The 20,931-nt window shown below is 32.1% G+C and overlaps 1 protein-coding gene across 1 annotated transcript in view; it reads right to left on the bottom strand.

The window, feature by feature from the left end:
- The window catches only part of LOC117173023 (intraflagellar transport protein 74 homolog), a 99,475-nt gene extending 88,448 nt beyond the window's left edge, over window positions 1-11,027 (bottom strand). Inside the window, exon 1 of the mRNA XM_033361375.1 lies at window positions 10,949-11,027. The gene's annotated coding sequence lies outside the window, so the exon portion shown is untranslated. The remainder of the gene's footprint in view (window positions 1-10,948) is intronic.
- Between the last annotated feature and the right edge of the window lie 9,904 nt (window positions 11,028-20,931).

The following is a 20,931-nucleotide window of genomic DNA, read 5'->3' on the forward strand; positions in this document are numbered from 1 at the left end:
TGATTGAATTTTGAAAAAAAGTGGTCTTAAAAAATTTCAAAATACGAGGTGTGTTCAAAAAATAAGGTGACTTTATGGTTTTCTCAACAAATATTCATTTATTCCTCGATATTTATGTTGTTCCCTTCTAGGTAATCCCCCTCCGATATAATACACTTCTGCCAACGCTTTTTCCAATAATAGAAGCACTTCTGATAATCATTTTGTGGTATAGCCTTGAGTTCTTTCAGCGATGCAGTTTTTATCTTCTCAATTGTTGAAAATCGATGTCCTTTCATGGGTCTCTTCAGTTTTGGGAAAAGAAAAAAGTCATTGGGGGCCAAATCCGGTGAATATCATTATTGACTTCAGTCAACATCTCCTGAGCGATGGTCAAGCGATGGATCTTTTGATCAAAATTAAGCAGTTTTGGAACAAATTTCGCAGACACACGTCTCATGCCCAAAACGTCCGAAAAGATAGCATGGCATGAGCCAACCGATATGCCAACATCTTCAGCAACTTCTCTGATGATAATTCGGCGATTTTCTAACACCACGTCTTCTACTGCTTGAATGTTTTTATCTGTTGTTGACGTGCTGGTACGTCCAGGGCGAGGTTCGTCTTCGACATCCTCTCGGCCTTCTTGGAACAGCTTATACCACTTATACACATTTTTCTTACTCAGAGTAGACTCACCTTATGCAACTGTCAACATTTCAAGAGTTTTAGAGTACTGGATTCCATTTTTCACACAAAATTTAATGCAAACTCTTTGCTCCATTTTTTTTCAAAAGAAGAAAATCGCCGAGCACACCAAACCCTGCTAACCTTTTTTACGCCTCTGCCAGGAAAACAACACGAGCTATATAGTCAAAACTGCGAACATATGATCATGACGAGTGTACCAATACAACAAAACAAAAGATTTAAAACTTGAATGTACGTAGCCCGCGAAAATTGCAAAGTCACCTTACTTTGTTGTACTCCTTTGTACTCCTTATTTGTATCCAAAATGGATGTCTAACGAATTTGAGCTTCATTTCAAGATAGTAAAAGAATATGCCAAAGGAAATTCAATCAGTCAGTTCTTTCGAAAGTTATCGTGCTAACAAAACTCAGGGGTTCTTAAAACGTAAACATTTGACAAAAACAGTGATGGCGACTGTGCGGCCTGGCAACAACGAGCAAGTTGCTCGGAGCAACACTGACGAAAAGTCGTTGTGCGACTAGGATGAGATGCGCAAACTGAAATTCGCCGGCGTGCGCGCGCAGTCCTCAAAAGTACATCATGAAAGAAATTTGATGCTTTTAATTTAGCAAAATTTCCTGATTCAAATCGTCATGTATCCTGTATATTATAGTTTTTCAGGTAATCCTAGTAAGAAACTCATCATTGTCCTAAAAAAGACCACTTTACCGATTTTAGGTTGTGATATTTCATATTTCACACGCGACCTAGTGGAACTCCTGTGCGCATTGTAGTTAAACTTTGAACGGAAATCACATAGGATGTCTTCATGGTGTCTTTATGATGACTTTATGATATCGACATGTGATTTAAAAATTTATGATAAAACAGTTTTTCCACTTTTAGAACAGTTACGGGCTTAGCCTAGAGGATGTTTTTGGTTTCGTTCACATTTTGACAAAAAAAATTAGAGAAATCTTATAGCCAAAATATTTCTAAGTTGAACTTTAAAAAATATATCTTAAAAATTAAATCTCAATCAGTTTTTTGTAATATTTCAGAGCATTTAAGCATTTAAGTCTTCTGAGAGAAAAATATAGAAACACTTTGAATTCGGGTTGATTTCGAATAATGATAATCTTATACAAGACGCTTCAAAGATGTCCTAGGGACATCCTTACGACATTGGCCCCTGAATATCCTTTCAAGACATCCTTAAGACGACGAAATGCCAGACATAGGAGCTTTTAAAGACGTCCTCAAGCCGTACTGATAACCTCTTTAAGATATACTTTATGTGACTGCATTAGAGCATCTTTATTACGACCTCATAAAGTCTTTTTGTAAAAGCCTAAAGACGTCCATAAAAAGACGTCTTTAGGATGACTTTAAGCCAAATGGCCCACTGGGTATATACCATTTTCAATTGAAACTGTATCCTGTATACTGTATAAGTTAAAAATTGTACTGTTATGTAGAAAGCTCATGAATTTTGTTAAAAATTAGTCTTATTGGGTAAATAAAACTGAAAAAAGAAAGAAGAGAAGTGAATTTCTGTTGCGGGTAATTTTCAAGTAGATAAAGTTGAATTTTTTGTCATCGAGACAAAAAAAGTTTCAATAGAGTTGTAACAAGTAAAGTTTACTCTGAAATCGCTGCAAAGATTATATTTTGTTTCTCACTGTGAATCTCCTTTGTTAAAAGTTGAACTTTTTGGTTCAAAGTTCAACTACTTTGTAGAAAATTTGTCTTTTGGGATGGAAAATTCTTCTTCTTTGTTGATAGTTCAACTTTTTTGTGGAGGATCTTGTGTAAAATTGATAATTTTTTATTGAAAATTATCTTTTTTGTTGATGATTGATCTTTTTTGTCGTAAAAATTCACTCTTTTCAAAACATTTGACTTTATACCTTAAAAAAATTCAATTTTATTTAAATAAAAAAAAATTCAATGATTATGATGCTTATTTATTATTTACTTTTTTTCTAGGGAATATTTATGGGACAGCTTAAAAAGCAGAAGAGCAGCTGGCAAGAGAGTTTTTTAAATTTCACGATTGTAGTTGCAGTATTTAAGTTAATTCTGCATTAATATTACTTTTTAGATTAAGGTTGATTATATCGTATCAGTAATATCGTATAACTTCTATATAATGAGTTCTATTTAATAAAAAAAAACTTTCATTTATATCTAAAACATTTATAGAGTTTTTACCCTTTCATCACACAGGGCCACAAGATGAAATTGAGGTGGAGAATCTTTTAGCCTAGTTGACCTTTATGTTTTTGGGGTCACTGATTACGATCCCGGTATCCATATGACCCCATCGCGTCTATATCAAGGTCAAATGAAGGTCAAGCACCTTAATTCGTTTGATGCAATTTTTTCCCCCGGATTCTGAAAGAGCGGAAAATTTTACGTCCGAATACGTCTTGATCGGTTTGTCGAACCGATCTCTGAAGGTCGTTTGGAGATCACCTAGAAGTAAAATCCTTCTATCAATCTCTCAACTGATGTCTTAGCTAGGAACGGGTCTCGAACCAGTGGACCTACACGTTTTTGGGGTCGCTGATCACGATCCAAGTGTCTATATGACCCCATCAAGTCTAGATCAAGGTCAAATGAAGGTCAAACTCCATTATTTGGACGATATAATTTTTATGACACCCCTGATTCTGCCTGTGTGTGTCTATTCGCGTATGAGGGTACTGTGTTCAGACTCGTGTGTATCTGGGCGTTTATGTAGGTGTATGCCTATCTATGCCTATGTGTATACGTATGTGCTGTAAGTGTCTGCAAGTAGATCTGTGTTAACTTACGTGGGCTTACTTACGTGGAAAAAATTGCGGGTGTTGAAACAATTCTAATTCAAAATTTGAGTTCAGATGTTATATAAAGAGATTATCAAGGTTGGAAGAATGGATTCTTTTAATGGAATCGCATAGTAGATTTGTACACGCAATGCAAATGAAAATTTATGTGCGACGTGTTCTTTTGTTCTTAAAAGATCTACGGATGGATTTTCTTTTGTGTACATTTGAATGGAAATGGATCTTTAAATTCATTAAACATCCCATCTTTCGGTAGTTTTCCAACAGACTGTCGGCAATATTGTAATCAGAGTCTTTGTTATTTTCCAAGAATTTTTTAAAAATTTCTTTGAAAACACTCCAAGCTTCTCTCTCATTAGTTGTCATTCTCATTTCGAATTCATCATCATTCATCAGTTCCCTTATTTGGGAGCTATCGAAAACATCTTCATTGACTTTCATTTCAGAAATATTGGGAAATTTCCCAAATATATACATGGAAGCATCGCTCTCCGTTATCCTTATTGCTTTGATAAGCTGTTTAAATAAACCGAGTTTGATATGTAATGGTGGAAGGATGATTTTATGACTAGGAATGAGACTCTCTTGTAGTATGTTCATAGATCCTGGACACTCATAAATGAAAAATGGATACTTTGTGTTTCCGCCTTGTAGACCTAATAAAATACTGGTTATTTTTAAATCTCCAACTAATTGCCACTTGTGACTATCACACTTCAATTTTTCGAGGAAAAAATGGAGGTTATTGTATTCCTCTTTCAAGATCACTGAATGACCATCTGGTATAGGGGCATATATGTTTCCATTGCAAAATAAGACAGCTTTCAAACTCCACACTGATGAATCAATAAATAGTCGCCAGTCACTATCTACATATTGAACAGTTTTATATTTATTTATCAGTTCTTCAACATCATTGCAATAAACCAAACCCTTTGCTTTACAGAAGAATTTCCGGAATGGGCGATCTTGATCACGATAAAAACTCACTCGAGTACCTGGAGCTTCAAAATTCTTCTCTTCTAATCTTGAAGCTACGAGTTCGGCAATTTCTTTCGAAAGCCCTGCGTCTTGAATCAAGTCACTTAGCTCCTCTTGAGTAAAACCATGAGAATTTCCGGGCTGATTATCTTCTGCTTTTTGCGATTCATGTAGCTCGTCATTTGGCTGATCGTCGAAATTCTTCAAATGACATTCTTCTATCTGTGTCATTAGTTTCTGTTTCAAAAGAGACTTCGTCAGTAAAATCTGATGTTCACTTTCAACCTGTTCAATGCTGATTAAAACAGCATGAGTCATAGATTGAACAGATGCATATAATATTGTAGAATTATTCTTTCTATTGTACCCAGATGTATTGGTCAAGCAGAAATAGCAGTCAATCTCATGATCTTTTGGCTCTCGCCAGATCGTAGGAGAAACAAATATCTGTTTCTTCTTTTCCGTGATTCGCAGGGAGCAAGTGACAAACAATGTTTTTGGAGTTCAAAAATTGTCTATTCCACTGGTATCTATATCGAAACATTTTTTATAATGTGCTTCCAATGTATCTGTAAATTGCCTCCCCTGATTCGTGATGACATATTTCCCACAAACAACGCAAAAGTTCTTTAATCGATAATAACATGGGGTTGTTGATGAACTTGCAGCATTAGTCTCTAAAGGGGCCAAGTGTTCCATCAAATTAGAGCTGCGGTCCCATGATGACGACGATTGCGGGCCCGCTTGCTCACCATGACCAATCGCCGATACTGCGTTTCCGAGTTCCTATATCGTACGGCTACTTTTTCTTGTGCCTGCCATGACGGCTTGAACGCCTTCGCCCAGGGACTTCGCCGGTTACCCGTTGCCCACCGTCACCACGTGGAGGTGCCTTGGGAGCAGGTACAAAAATGGTCGATTTACGATGTCCCTTCTTATAGCATATTATGTAAGTAATAAATCTTGGCCTCTGTTCGACTTGGAGAATGACCGTGTTGGTCAAATCTAAGGTCATCCCTTACGGTGAAAATGCTCAGCAGTTGAATGTGACTTCGTAAAATGATATGCCCATGGTCTGAAATTTAAATTCGGTTGAATGTAAACACTCAAGCTTGAAATTAAACATTATCTCATTCAATTTCCCATTTTAGACTCTGAACCGATCATTTCACGAAATCACATCCTCCGGGATCGTGATCAGCGACCCCAAAAACATAAAGATTCACTAGTTCGTGACCCGTTTCTAGCTACGAAATCAGTCGAGAGATTAAAAGACGGATTTGACCTCTAGATGACCTCCAAACGAACTTCTGAGGCCGGTTCGACAAACAGGTCAAGACGTATTCGGACATAAAATTTTCCGTTCTTTCAGAATCCGAGGTCAAAAAAATTACGTCAATTTAATTAAGGTGTTTGACCTTCATTTGACCTTGATCTAGGCGTGATGGGGTCACGTGGACACCGCGATCGTGATCAGCAACCCCAAAAATATAAAGGTCAACTAGGCTGAATGATGCTCCACCTCAATTTTATCTTGTGGCACTGTGTAATCAATTTATAATTTGTTTTATTACAATTATATTTAATACTTTAATAATTTATAATTTATGTAATATTTTTGTATACTATGGAGAATATTTTATACTCAGTATCGGAATTCGTATGAAGTTATACTAATTGCATAGTGCGATGACTGTTATCAATTGATGAATAGATTTTAATCTATAGTAATCATCAGTGAAAAAACTACTAATTCGTAGAAAAGGCGTTAGAATTGAATTCATTAATATTTTTTTATCAATTACATTTTTAAGGATTTTTATACGCATTAGTAATATTTTGATTAACATTTATTATCGGAATGCATACTTCAAATCCATTGATAAAGGACTTTCCACTATTTACATAGTAGAACCTCATGCCAGTTCAGATATAAACAATCAAAAGTTTTTTTAAAGTAATTTAAATATATATATATTTGACTATCATAAATAGTCCTTTTCATCATCTTAGATTTTCAAATCGATTCTTTGCGATAACCGAATTTTCCTTCCTAATACATATCTATATTGACACTTTGAAATAATTAACTCGACCTTTTAAAATGATCGAATCGCCCATCCGAAATGACTACGTCAAGTGCCTAAGTTCATCGAATCGACCATCAAATACGACCAAGTCGAATGTCTGAGAACATCAGATCGACCATCCGAGATTTTCAAACCGATCCTTTACAATGATCGGGTCAGCCAGCTTCAGTTTCATTTTTTTATTTTAATTTCATAGTGACAATTTTCAATTGAAAACTCTGCAATCATAGACAATCATAATTTTTGTATCTTTTTTTTTTGAATCTTTATTTGTTTCAAATACAACTGCTTGCGTCACAATGAATGTGCTCTTGTTCAGAATTGATTCAATTTTTTGCTTTAAGATTCATATTTTGTGGTTCGATTTCATTGCTTTTCATTCGAAAAATTAAAATATTATTCACAGGAAGCTGAGGGGACTATTTTTTCGAGGTGGGGACCTTGCCATAGAATTGAAGCCTCGGCTGAACTAACGTTGTATCAACACATATTTTGTATCAATAGAGTTCTATGTATATCAGTTTTTCTTTTAGCTGTTTCTCTATTCTGCGGAAGCGCGGCGATAGAAAATTCGAAAATTGAATGGGGAAATAAATGTCAAAATAGTCGAGGTTATACACTTCGAAAATGTACCTTTTTGATTCTAACATTGAAGTTTTTTTTTAACAAAGGTAAAAAAAAAGAAAATTAAATTTATTAAAATTGCACGCAGGAAAGAATAAAAAGGGTAGAAAGGCTGGAGTAAAACGTCAAGAACCGGTGATATCAAATATAATATTCAAAAATAATCAAACAAATAAATGAGTGATAAATAATTATCAGGAATTGTACTAAAAAATAATTCTTAAACTATTTTTATAATAAACTTAAAATAAAACTTTAAATTACAATTACGCGAATAATTGTTTTCTGTCCTTTCTTTTAATCAAAAGACGAGAAATTATATTTGTATTTTTTACGATATGTGTAGTACCGAATTTGTGATTGATCTAACCTAATTATTTTTATGTTTACTAATTGAAATTCGTCGAATTTAATTTTCAAATTTTTGGTCGAAACTCTTAATCGAATGTAATTTTATATTCTTATCCTTCAAAAATTCTACATTAGATTTTGTGATAGATGCAAAATAAATGAAAATAAATAACCTCGACTATTTTGACATATCATTCCGAAATCAATTTTTAAATTTTCGATCTCAGCGCTTTCGCGGAATAGAGAAACAGTTAAAATAAAGACTCATATACATAAAAGTCTATGGAAACAAAATATGTGTTGATACAACGTTATTTCAGCCGAGGCTTCAATTATAATATTGGCACATTGCGTACAGTTTCTACTATGTTACAATTATACAAAAATTATAAAAATATTTCCAATCGATTTATCGTCTTTTTGATACAAATAATTACTAGTGGACAATTCGAATATTTCCCATTACTTTTTTAACAATTTTCAATTGTTTACAGAATTATAAATTATTCAAACAATTATTAAATCCCAAAAAATGCAACAAATAATCGTATTTTCTGATTGAAATGTAATTGTTTTTCATTGCTAGGAGTAGTAAATTTTTCTAAAAACATTATATCATCATTTAAACAATTATTTATTGTCTATTTTCCAAATTTCTGAACATGGACCTAGAGATGTCCACTTTTTATAAATTGGTATCGTATGCTACGTTTTGTTGAATAATTGCATAACTTTTATACATTTCTTTTAATGTTTAATAAATTTCTTTTATTTAAACATTCTTCATTTGCTCAATCAGTTTGTTTACAATAACTATACAGTGTATTAGATGACTGTATAGTACGCATACAAAGAATAGATGAACCACCTTTTAATTGTTTAAGCAAATATAATCTGTTTAAATAATTACTTTTTGAAAAATACTTTTGAAATCGTATTTTCTGAGTTAAACATAATATTCAATGATTTCGAGGAGTACTAAATTCTGCTAAATTCTTAATGTTATTTTTTATACAATTAATTATTGTTGTTTTTTCTTTAAATATCCGTCAAATAAGTATGGATGGTTTACATCAAGAAAACAACAACGTCAACAACAAACAGAAAACAACATCAACAAATTAAAAAAAATAATAATAAATAATTATTTATATAATTACATAATGTTTTTAAAAAAATGTTCCACTCCAAACAATGACAAATAATTGCATTTAAATCAGAAAATGCGTTTTCTTTAAACATTTTTTTGGGCCTTAATAATGAATCTGAGAAGAGAGAATAAATGTATATCCATCATGTGTACGGACCATACTTCTATCTTTTCCTTGTATTTGCTTCTTTCTTTCGATAAAGACCACAATAAATCACCCGTCAATAATGATCACCTCTTCCAATCACTAAAATTAGGCAAAACATGTCTCAATTACACTTTAGTTACCTGCATAAATTTCATGCTATAATTTTCGAAAGAATAAAAAAAAGATAAGGAAAAACAGTTAATAAGGTAATTAATTAATTATATAATTTTTAAAATTATATTACTTAATTAATCAATTTTATTAATAATTAATAATTAATAATTAATTTTAAATTATATATATCAAATAATTAATGCATAATAATATTAATAATGTTATGTAATCATATGCAAAATTACCAAAACTCTCAACAGAAATTGAACGTAATAACTGATATTCTTCTATCTTTTTTTAATCGCCTCGTCTTTATGTAATGAGCATCATGCAATCAATGGTTATTGCATACATTGGCATAACAAACCTGCCCTCCCCCCAATAAATCTAAAAAATTCTTACCTGAACTCTTCACTAGCTATTTCTTGAAAAACCGGGATGCTATTGACAAATTTCCCCTATGCATTAACAACTCCCTCACAGGGGGAGGGGGAGGGGGTTACCTATAAAATGATTTCATCAGCTTGCTCCTACGAAAATATTGTTTTGCCATAATAGTACCATCATTTTTTGCGCCTGGCAGCTTGGTCTAAGCAAGTTGTTAAAATCGCTAAGAAAAACATAAAATTGACCATTTTCGACGGCTGCAAACATCACTAAAAATTTTTTTTTCTAAAAAAAACTAAATTACAGTATGTTTGCTTCATTGAAACTGAAGAAATTTCAGGTTCGACATATTCAACATTTTCAAAAATGTGTGCACAGGACTCAATCAAAAAAACATGTTTTTTGGCCATTTTTAAAAAATTCTCAATTGAGCAAAAAATTTTTTTTCAATTTATAATGTTTTATTATTATTAACAAGCAAAAACTGTTCACCAATAAAATTTGCCATAATTTTCAAAACAATAGGGAAATTTTTTTGGAATTTTCAAAAATTTTAATTTTCGAATCAAAAAAGAGAACAGAAGATATTAACCGATTAATTTTTTTTTTACTTTTTGTGGATGCAAACCCACAAAAATTTTTCGTACCGCTCGATTGGACTAATTTCATCATTATCATTCCGCCCTATAATGTGTATGTTCATTAATTTACACAAAGCTTTTAGGTTTAAAGGAATTTTATATTATTTGTATTTGACTAATTTTTGACTAATTCAATTCCAAATTATGCAGATAGATCCAGGTCATAAACTAAAAAAAATTCGACTTTAAATATATTAATCTACAATGAAAACAAAGGCATACATATTTAATAGTTTAGCCGAAAAAATTTGTCTCGGGAATTTTGAGCTATTGAAGTTAATCATTATTTTTAAAAATGATGGGGAAGTCCCTGATCTATTGAATAATCCAAAGAAATTGATTTGTTTTTAGAAAAGGACAAAATGGCGTATATTTTTCTCAAAATATGGAAAATTTATTTTCTTAAAAAGGCATATTGCTGACAATGTGCACTACATTTTTTATAAATTTAATAATTAGCATAATAAATTTTATTTAGTTTAATTAATTAAATTAATTAAATTCATTAAACTAATTAATTAATTTAATTAATTAAACTAATTAAATTAATTAAACTAATTAAATTAATTAAATTAATTGAATTCATTTAATTTTATAATTTCAACAAGAAAAAATGTTTTTATCAAAAAACCAATATTTTAATTTCTGCCTAAAGTGCTAAGAATAAGGGTAAATGTGAAGGGTACAAAGTTTCTTAGATTTTACATTTTTACACTTTTTAAAAGTTTGCATTCCATTCATTTAAATATTTCCGAATTTTTGTGAATGAATAATAATTGTAAACTTAGTTATGACTATTGAATAAATTTGATCCAAAAATATTTGTAGGTCTTTTAAGAAATATTTTTCTTTATTATTTATGAAGAAAAATCTTTAGCTGCCCCAGCTAGGCGCTTAACTCGATTTCGTCCTCTAAGAAAATATAGATGTGTTAAAATCACTTGTAAAGAGATTACCTCACCTGTTCAGACTATCGAAATTCTGGGAGGTATTTTTGACATCTTTGATTTTAAATTTGCAGCACAACATCAACTGTATCAAGGCCAAAATATGAGTATTTTATCCATCAGTGTTGTTCAAAAGTAGTTTGTAGAATTTGCTAAAATTTTGAAAGTAGAAAATTTAGTGTCAATAGTTTATTAAACAGCTTTTCATAAATTTGTAAAGTTTAAAAAGTGAAGCTAGAAAGCTACATAGTCTTCAGGCTCAGCAAATATTGTGTTGAAGTATTTTTCGTTTTTACAAACACGCTGGCTTGTGTTTGTTTTTAAAGAAACGTCAGTTTGCCTTGACAGTACAAGCATCCTGACCGGTTTCACATTCACTAAACCCTTAAACTTAATACACTTAAAATCCCTAGAATAGACCCTAGAGTTGCCTGGCTCGTCGTCTGCTGTCTATTACCGGAAGTTCCTATGCTAGCTTCATTCCCGTGGCAGATAATCTACATCCTAGGCTCGATCCTGGGTTTACGATCAGGGTGGCCATTTTAGTGATTTTAATACATATTTTGTGTATTTCAAGGGCCCGCTGTGTTTTCTTGTCAGGCATTGTGCAATAACACAATTTAGTGTTTTTTTAACAATATTTAGTGAAAAATTTAATGATTTTTCAAATTTTTTGTTCTTTTCGCTCCGATTCATTAATTTTCAGTTCCAAATTTGATGCATTGCGTTTTACCGTCCAGTTTGACGTTACCCGTTTCCAGTTTGATTGTATTATATGAGTTCGTGACTTCGTGGATCGCGGTCGATGCAAGGAAAACAGGCAAGTTTGAAATTTAGTTTGTTATTAATGATTCGAAATATGGTACTTTAAGCATCTGCCTATTCTACTATGCTGAATGAAATAATTTTAACTACAAACAACATATATATTCTTTTGTTCAATTTCGTGTCATTTCCGCAACTTTCTTTTAAAGCAGGGTCACTCCATGAATGATCACCTGAGATCGATTGCGGTCAAATTTTAGAATTTTTTTTTTAATTGGTTTATAATTATTTCTTTATCTTTATTATCTGTGATGATATTTTGAAGTTATAGTAGAAATAGTAGAGGAAAAAGGTTTTTTAAGTGACCTGTCAAATTATCATTTGACAGGTCACTTAAGGAAAACTTATAATTATAGAAATTTATAATTCTCTATTATTATTGCTTTTTACTTTTCTTATTTATTCATATAATACGAGTAGATAGGTAGGGGGAGTTCAGGAACACTTTTTTCCGTATGAATAGCAAACTTGCAGCTAGAGTGCAGGTGGCTGTAAGATTGGTTTCGCTCCTTGTGCTGACTTATGAATCACAGTTTTGAACGATCCACACTATCGATATTGGAAATCAATACTTAAAAATTATGGGAATGAAACTTTTCAGTCCCAAAAATATGGAATATATGATATGTGATATTGCAATATTAGGTGTTGTAATACCTGTTTTCCCCGGAATTTAAGTTTTTTACCCTAAAGTAATATGTATTAAATGTTTTATCGCAATGGTGCATCATTCAAAATTTCCAAGATCTACAACCACTCCCGTGATGTTATAACAATTCTCGGCAAACAAAATTCCATTCTCATTACGTCATCGTGGATTCCTGGAGTCCTTATCAATGTGAACTTAATTAATTCAACGTTCTCCTTTGATATTTGCCGACATAGGCGTCATATTTTATATGATGTTAAACAATTCTCGTTAACCAAAATTCCATTCTTATGACGTCATCACCGATTCCTAGAATCCTTATCTATGTGAAATAAATTAATTAAGCGTTCCCCTTTGATATTTGCTGAAAGGGGCGTCATATTTTATATAATGTTAAACAATTTCTGGGGTAAACAAAATTCCATTCTGATGACGTCATCGTCGATTCCTGGAATCCTTATCTATGTGAAGTAAATTAATTAAACGTTCTCATTTGATATTTGCCGACAGTGGCGTCATATTTCATATAATGTTAAACACTTCTCGGTAAACAAAATTCCATTCTGATGAAGTCATCATCGATTCCTGGAATCCTTATCTACATGAACTAAATTATTTAAATGTTCTCCTTTGATATTTGCCGACAGAGGCGTCATGTTTCATATAATGTTAAGCAATTTCTAGGGTAAACAAAATTCCATCCTGATGAAGTCACCATAGTTCCAGGAATCCTTATCTACAGTGTTGCCATGTTTTAAATTTTTTCCGTACGAATAGCAATAAGGAAGACGGATTCTGGATCGCTGTGGGTGAGTGCATATCCGTGTTAGTTATAAGGTGTGCATCCGTGTGAGGCAGGTAAAGAGTGCTACTTGGTGCTAGGCGATGAGTGATCATCCCCTAATAAGTGAGCCACCAGAAGATATGATGATGTAAGTGGTGACATATTTCCTGTATATTGATGAATTTATCGTTGGATATAATTGCTTCTTATTGTCAATATAATTCTGAAAAATATACGGTGTCTTTGATGTAGATTGTGTTATATGATTATTTAAGGTTAATTTCTGAGAAATGTATTTTGCAAGTTTAAACAGGTTTGAGTCGAAGAGTACAGAGTGGTGAATCATCATCCCCTTTGATAGCTGAGCCGCCGCTCGGGACATAAGATGATGACGTAGATGGTTTCTTTCACATGCACATGAGAGGGTGGCAATTCGAAGAAATATTTTTTGAAAACTTCAACCGAACTTTAACTAAAAACTTTTACCTTTATTGTTTTTAATGCGCAAAAGATGCATGTGTTTAGGTGACATTCGAAATAGGGGTTATGCATGGCATCCTGTTTTTGACTATTAATTTGATTTACTGCTTCCTGATATATGAAACATAATTCTGTAGTCTAGAATCAAAGAGAAAATTAAAATAAAGAAATATTCAAAGTCAATTGAATGGTTTAGGCGCAAGAAAAGTATCTAAAATCGCGGCTCGAAAAATACCTTCAGAATCTTAAGAGGTCCTATTACATATAGTGGATCACTGCAACAGATGTAGAATTTATCGATATAACTAGGATGCGAAATAAACTATTAGCCATGTAGAAAGACGTTAAATTTCGAACGTTTCTAGAAGTGTCGGTTATAATTTAGCACCTTTTAGAATATTTCGACAAAGAGGAGATATATTAATAGATAAAGATGCTAAATGATATGCAGCATGTATAGTTTAGGGAGAAAGAGAGATGGAGAGAGAGGGAGAGAGATATGTATTAAAAAACGTTTAAAATAGGAAATAATTTTGTAAGATTACAGAAGGCTTTGCTATTAAGTAACTTGAAAAATACAAACAGATTCTTAATAGGTCCGATTACATACAGTTGATCACTGTAGCAGATTTAGAATTTTATATTGATATAGATAGGATGCCAAATCAGCCATTTGAAATGAGGAAAATACAATTTCAAAACGCTTGCTAGAATTTATCAAATAAATCAGCTACATAAATGTTGGACTTGACTAAGAAACGTTGTAATCATCTTTCACATAATAGAGTAATCTGCTAAAAAAGATTCAATTTATTTACCTCAAACATTAAAATAAAGCATCATAAATAACCAAAATAAATTCAGCAGTATTAAAATTCAATGCAAGGAAACTGTGAATCAAACATAAAAAATGAAACAGTGAATATCTGCTTTCTGGAACTTTTTAAATACAAAGTTAATGTAGTTTTTATAGAAATCGAGGATTGTACATTACTTTCTAGAAAACTAATTTAATTCGAATATCATAAAAGCCAGTCCATAGAAACCTACCTTACCGATATTCTACAAATGCAGTGATTGGTGCTATGTTTCCAGAATCTTCTGAAACTAATGACATCATCATTACATTTTACTGTGCAATTTTTCTTAAACAACTTTAAGGTTATTGTAAATGACGAATTACATTTCGTGATGTTAAAAAACTGTATCCGCATATATTGATTATAACTTAGAACCTTATAGAACAATTAGACAAAGAGGGAGATATATTAATAGATACAGAGAGAGGCGTGTATTAAAAAATGTTTCAAATAAAAAATAATGTTGTAAGATTGCAGAAGGCTTTGCTATTGAGTAACTCGAAAAATACCAACAGATTCCTAAGAGATCCCTTTGCATACAGTAGATCATTGTAATAGATTTAGAATTTTTTTTTGATATAGCTAGGATGCAAAATAAACTTTCAGCAATTAAAACTATGTAGGTCCCCTTGTAATGATAATATAACATAGACTATTTAAAATGAAGAATATATAATTTGAATAATTTGAATGCTCTTGCTAGCATTTATGAAATAAATCAGGTACATAATTTTTAGAGTTGACTGCTACAAACGATGAAATCATCTTTCACATAATCGAGTGATCTGCTGAAAAGATTCAATTTACTGAGTTGTAACAATAATATCTAACTGTGAATGAATGACACTGTGAATCAAACATTTAAATTGAAGTATTGAACACATATATTAAAATGCACTATTATGTACAACAGCTGAAAACCTTGGGTTTTCTTAGAACCAACGTTTTGTTTTAAATTGTAGTTAAATAAATCTATTTAGAGGGGTCAGGATTTCAAGTTAACAGAATAAGTAAATGAAAACTTAGTTTGATTAAGAGGAGGTCTTTGGTTAACAGAGGTTACGATGTAGTGCGCCACTATCAGGTACGTTGCTTTTCATGTAGTTGTAACCACGCTTCTCCTGTTAAATCTTGTATTCTCATAAATCCAGGTAACTAAACTATTAAAAATGTATGTAGAAGAACGAGAAAGAGTAGACTAGGAAGAGGAAGAGGAGGAGGAGAAAAAGGAAGGGGAGAAGGATGAGGATACAGTAATGGTGTAGTTAAGACAAGTAGTTATTGAAAATATTGGATTCTATGATTATATTATATTATCCGAATCGTATGCTGTTTGGCATTTGGATGTGCAAATAAAAGGAGCGCAACAGCTTTAAAATAAGAACAACAAAAACTTAAGGAAACTGCAGGTAACACTTTGTTCATGCGTACTAAGTGAATCTCCATTGTTTGTACTGCACTCTGCGATGAGTTTGATAAATCCAGTTGAATAGATAAGGATTTCTTATTAATAGAATCGTGAACATACTTTTGTCTCAACTATAGCAACTTAGTAAACTAAAACTTAGTTTCATTAACAAGGGGTCTTTGGTTTACAGATATTACCATAGAGTGCGCCATAATCAGATATGCTGCTGTTCTTATAGTTGTAACCACTTTTTTTCTCCTGTTGAATCTTGAATGATCCTAAATCAAGTTAAATAAATTCCTAAAATATATGTAGAGGAATAAAAAAATAATATAGGGGTTTTAAGGAGGAAGAGGAGGACATGATAATGATTTAGTTAAGGTAAATAGGTTCTGAAAATATTAGATAGAATGATAACTTATATTAAATATTCTGTTGTATAAGATGATTTCCTAAACTACAATTAATTCGGGTAAGGAAAATCAATAAATACACATACATTTAAAAAGTTAAATTTACTTAACTTATTTCGTTACAATAAACGTATAAAAATTATATATCAAAATTTTAAACTTATTGCTTACTTTGTACAGTTTTGGTTCCATTTCATCAATCTTCTCCCCCATTTCATAAACAACTAAAATAATTTCGTGTACATTAATTAGGGGTTGAAGAAAGAGAAGTTGGAAAAGGAGGGGGTGATGAAAGAGAAGTTAAAAAAGAATGATGGACATAAGAAGGAGGAGGAGGAATAGAGGAAAAGTAGGAAGTGGTGGAGGACGAGTAGGTGGAGGAGAAGAGTAGGATGAGTAAGAGGAGGATGAGGAAGAAGAGAATATAAGCTTAGGTTCCATGAATGAATAGCCATGTTTACTCTGCTAGTGACAAGATGACTAAAAGTGTAACTGTTTTTTAACTGTTTAGGAGAGAAGTTGGAAAATATGGAGGAGAAGAAAGAGAAGCTAGAAAATGAAGATGGATATGAGGAGGAGGACGAGTTGAGGAAGAGGAGGAGGATATAAACTCAGATTCCATGAATGAACAGCCATTTTTACTGTGTCAGTGGGAAGATGACTAGCGCCTTTTCAAATTGTTCCAGAACGAATTCAAGACTTGATCATTTAAAAAGACATGAGAAATACTCTTGCTCAGCCAAGAATCATAAGCAAGTTGAAAGAGATTTCCACCAAATTTCGAAGGTAACTCGAAGTTTAATGCCAATGCAAGAATCTGACAGCCGGATTGATAAGGAGAGGAAAGGAATTCCTCGAAAGCATAAGATTTTCAAACTGGAAAAGAAACAAGCTATTCTTGAAGCTTGGACACCACAATTTTCTCCACTAAAGAATCTATCATGCATAACGCAGAAATCTAAATATGAAGTGGAACCACTTGTGAAGAAGCAAGAACTATCATATTGGTCAAATTCTTCTTCTGGCTCTACTGAGCAAGAGTATTTCTCATGTATGTTTAAATCATCAAGTCTTGAATAAGTTCTGGAAAATTTTGAACAGGTGCTAGTCATCTTGCCACTGGCACAGTAAAAATAGCTGTTCATTCATGGAATCTAAGGTTATATCCTCCTCCTCTTATTCAACTCATCCTCCTCTTTCTCCTCATAACCATCTTCATTTTCCATCTTCTCTTTCTACGCCTCCTTCTTTTCCAACTTCTCTTCTAAACAGTTAAAAAACAGTTACACTTTTAGTCATCTTGTTACTAATAGAGTAAACATGGCTGTTCATTCATGGAACCTAAGCTTATATCCTCCTCTTCCCCATCCTCTTCTTACTCATCATCCTCTTCTCCTCCACCTATTCGTCCTCCTCCACTTCCTACTTTTCCTCTACTCCTCCTCTTCCTCCTCCTCCTCCTCATGTTCATTATCCTTTTTTAACTTCTCTTTCATCACCCCCTTCTTTCCCAACTTCTCTTTTAATTTCCCCTACCTGAATTAATTGTAGTTTAGGAAATCATCTCATAAAACAGAATATTTAGTATAAGTTATCATTCTATCTCATATTTTTAGAATCTATTTACCTTAACTAAATGATTATCATATCCTCCTCTTCCTCCTCAAAACCTCTACATTATTTTGCTATTCCTCTACATATATTTTAGGATCTTTTAAACATGATTTAAGATCATTCAAGATTCAACAGGAGAAAAAAAAGTGGTTACAACTATAAGGAAAGCAGCATATCTGATTGTGGCGCATTCTACGGTAACATCTGTAAACCAAAGCCCTCTTGTTAATGAAACTAAGTTTTAGTTTACTAAGTTGCTATAATTGAGACAAACGTATGTTCATGATAATATTAATAAGAAATCCTTATCTATTCAACTGGATTTATCAAACTCATCGCAGAGTGCAATACAAAGAATAGAGATACACTTAGTACGCAAGAACTAGGTGTTACCTGCAATTTCCTTAAGTTTTTTTTGTTGTTATTTTAAAGCTGTTGCGCTCCTTTTATTTGTAGATCCAAATGCCACACAACATACGATTGGGATGATATAATCATTGAATCCAATATTTTCAGCACCTACTTGTCTTAACTACACCATTACACTATCCTCATCCTTCTCCTCCTTCTTTTTCTCCTCCTCCTCCTACTCTACTCTTTCTCGTTCTTCTACATACATTTTTAATAGTTTAGTTACTTGGATTTAAGAGAATGCAAGATTTAACAGGATTTGCGTGGTTACAACTATATGAAAAGCAACGTACCTGATAGTGGCGCACTGAATCGTAACCTCTGTTAACCAAAGACCTCCTCTTAATCAAACCAAGTTTTCATTTACTTATTCTGTTAACTTGAAATCCTGGCCCCTTTAAATGGATTTATTTAACTACAGTTTAAAACAAAACGTTGGTTCTAAGAAAACCCAAGATGTTCAGTTGTTGTACATAATAGTGCATTTTAACATACGTGTTCAATACTTCACTTTAAATTTTTGATTCACAGTTTCCTTGCATTAGATATTATGGTTACAACACAGTAAATTGAATCTTTTCAGCAGATCAATCTATTATGTGAAATATGATCTCATCGTTTGTAGCAGTCAACTCTAAAAATTATGTACCTGATTTATTTCGTAAATGCTAGCAAGAGCATTCAAATTATTCAAATTATATGTTCTTCATTTCAAATAGTTGATGTAATATTATCATTACAAGGGCACCTACCTGGTCTTAATTGCTGAAAGTTTATTTTGCATCCGAGCTATATAAAAAAAAATTCTAAATCTGTTACAGTGATATACTGTATGCAAAGGGATCTCTTAGGAATCTGTTGGTATTTTTTTGAGTTACTCAATAGCAAAGCCTTCTGCAATCTTACAACATTATTTTTGATTTAAAACATTTTTTAATACACACCTCTCTCTGTATCTATTAATATATCTCCCTCTTTGTCTAATTGTTCTATAAGGTTCTAAGTTATAATCAATACATGCGGATACAGTTTTTTAACATCACGAAATGTAATGCGTCATTTACAATAGCCTTAAAGTTGTTTAAGAAAAATTGCACAGTAAAATGTAATGATGATGTCATTAGTTTCAGAAGATTCTGGAAACATAGCACCAATCACTGCATTTGTAGAATATCGGTAAGGTAGGTTTCTATGGACTGGCTTTTATGATCTCTGAATTTAATTAGTTATCTAGAAAGCAATGTACCATCCTCGATTTCTATAAAAACTATATTAACTTTGGATTGTTAAATTTCTATAAACTATATTAACTTTGGATTTAAAAAGTTCCAGAAATCAGATATTCACCATGTCATTTTTTATAATGTTTGAGTCACAGTTTCCTTGCATTGAATTTTAATACTGCTGAATTTATTTTTGTTATTTATGATGCTTTATTTTAATATTTAAAGTAAATAAACTGAATCTTTTTTAGCAGATTACTCTATTATGTGAAAGATGATTTCAACGTTTCTTAGTCAAGTCCAATATTTAAGTAGCTGATTTATTTGATAAATTCTAGCAAGTCTTTTAAAATTATATTTTCTTCATCTCAAATGGCTGATTTGGCATCCTAGCTATATCAATATAAAATTCTAAACCTGCTACAGTGATCAACTGTATGTAATCGAACCTATTAAGAATCTGTTTGTATTTTTCAAGTTACTCAACAGCAATGCCTTCTGTAATCTTACAAAATTATTTCTGATTTTAAACATTTTTTAATAAATATCTCTCTCCCTCTCTCTCTCGCTCTCCATCTCTCTTTCTCCCTAAACTATACATGCTGCATATCATTTAGCATCTTTATCTATTAATATATCTCCTCTTTGTCGAAATATTCTGAAAGGTTCTTAATTATAATCGACACTTCTAGACACGTTCGAAATATAACGTCTTTCTACATGTCTAATAGTTTATTTCGTATCCTAGTTATACTCGTATCAATAAATTCTACATCTGGTGCAGTGATCCACTGTATGTAAAAGGACCTCTTGAGAATCTGCTGGTATTTTTCGATTCGCTCAATCGTAAAGCCTTCTGCAATATTACAAATTTTACAAAATTGTTTTTTGAATTCAAACCTTTTTAATACATGGCTCTCTCTCTCTCTCTCCATCTATTTTTCTCTCTAAGGTATACATGCTGCAGATGATTTACTGTCTCTATCTATTAATATATCCCCTCTTTTTCGAAATATTCTACAAGGTTCTAAATTATAATCGACACTTCTAGAAACGTTTGAAATATAACGTCTTTCTTCATGGTTAATAGTTTGTTTCTTATCCTAGCTATATCAATAAATTCTACTTCTGTTGCAGTGATCCACTGTATGTAAAAAGATCACTTAAAAATCTGCTGGTATTTTTCGAGTTGCTCAATCGTAAAGCCTTCTGCAATATTAAAAATTTTACAAAATTATTTTTTGAATTCAAATATTCTTTAATACATGCCTCTCTCTCTCTCTCTCTCTCTGCTTCTCTCTCAATAAGGAGTATTGCTTTCAAGTTATGC

This window comes from Belonocnema kinseyi, chromosome 5 (genome assembly GCF_010883055.1).
Source record: "Belonocnema kinseyi isolate 2016_QV_RU_SX_M_011 chromosome 5, B_treatae_v1, whole genome shotgun sequence".
NCBI classification, from domain to species: Eukaryota; Metazoa; Arthropoda; class Insecta; order Hymenoptera; family Cynipidae; genus Belonocnema; species Belonocnema kinseyi.